We start from the raw sequence: 1,323 nt of genomic DNA on the forward strand, positions 1-1,323 counted from the left end.
TGTGTGTGTGTGTGTGTGTGTGTGTGTGTGTGTGTGTGTGTGTGTGTGTGTGTGTGTTTTGAGTTGGAGTCTCACTCTGTCACCCAGGCACGCTCACCGCCACCACAGCCTCAACTTCCTGGGCTCAGGTGATCCTTCCACCTCAGCCTTCCAAGTAGCTGGAACTACAGGTGTGTGTCCCTACACCCAGATAATTTTTAGATTTATTGTAGAAACAAGGTCTCACCAAGTTGCCCAGGCTGGTCTCAAAGCCCTGGGCTCAGGCAATCTTCTCACCTCGACCTCCCAAAGTCCTGGGATTACAGGAGTGAACCACCCAGCCTATAAATATATTTGTTACCATACAGGGCAAAAGGGATGTTGCATATGTGATTAAGTTAAGAATCCTGAGGGGAGAGATTGTTCTGGATCATCTAGGTAGGATGCTTATTAGAGGAAGGCAGAGAAGATCAGAGTCAGAAAAGGAGACATGATGACAGAAGCGGAGGTCAGAGCAATGTAATTGCTGACTTTGAAGGAGCAAAAAGGGGCCTCTAGCAGTTGAAAAGGCAAGGAAATGGATTCTCCCCAGAGCCACCGGAAGGAACCAGCCGAAGTCCTGATTTTAGGCCTCTGACCTCCAGAATTGTAGGAGAATAATTTTGTGTTGTAAGCCCATGAGTTGATGGTTATTTATTCACCTATTTATTTTTTGAGTCAGAGTCTCTCTGTTGCCCAGGCGTGAGGGCAATGTCATGCTCATGGACACTGCAGCCTAGATATCCTGGGCTCATGCGATCTTTCCACCTCAGCCTTCCAAGTAGCTGGAACTACAGGTGTTTGCCACCACATCTGGCTAATTTTTAAAAAATTATTGTAGAGATGAGGTCTCGCCAAGTTGCCCAGGCTGGTCTCGAACCTGTGGGCTCAGGCAATCCTCTTACCTCGGCCTCCCAAAGTGCTGGGATTGCAAGAGTGTGCCATTGTGCCTTGCAGTTGATGGTCATTTGTTCCAGCAGCCATAAGAAGAGTCCAACTCTGAAGGGTCATTCTAGCTGCAGAGTTCCCCAGGGCTGAGTCTGTCACAGCTGTCAGCTCCCTCTGCCAACCTGTCTTTTTTCTTCCGTTCCACAGGGCTTGGGGCCACCGGCTTTCCCTAATAAACCCCATGCCCCTTGCATTTCATCTCTGAGTCTGCTTCCTGGGGAACCCAACCTGGGACAGTTGATTTTTTTTAAATGCTTTATTATGAAGCTGGGCTCGGTGGCTCAGCCTGTAATCCCGCACCTTGGGAGGCTGAGGTGAGTGGATTGCCTGAGCCCGTGGTTTCGAGACCCGCCTGGG

Source organism: Carlito syrichta, unplaced genomic scaffold (assembly GCF_000164805.1).
Source record: "Carlito syrichta isolate Samal-C Ts95f unplaced genomic scaffold, Tarsius_syrichta-2.0.1 Scaffold304517, whole genome shotgun sequence".
In the NCBI taxonomy this organism is placed as follows: domain Eukaryota; kingdom Metazoa; phylum Chordata; class Mammalia; order Primates; family Tarsiidae; genus Carlito; species Carlito syrichta.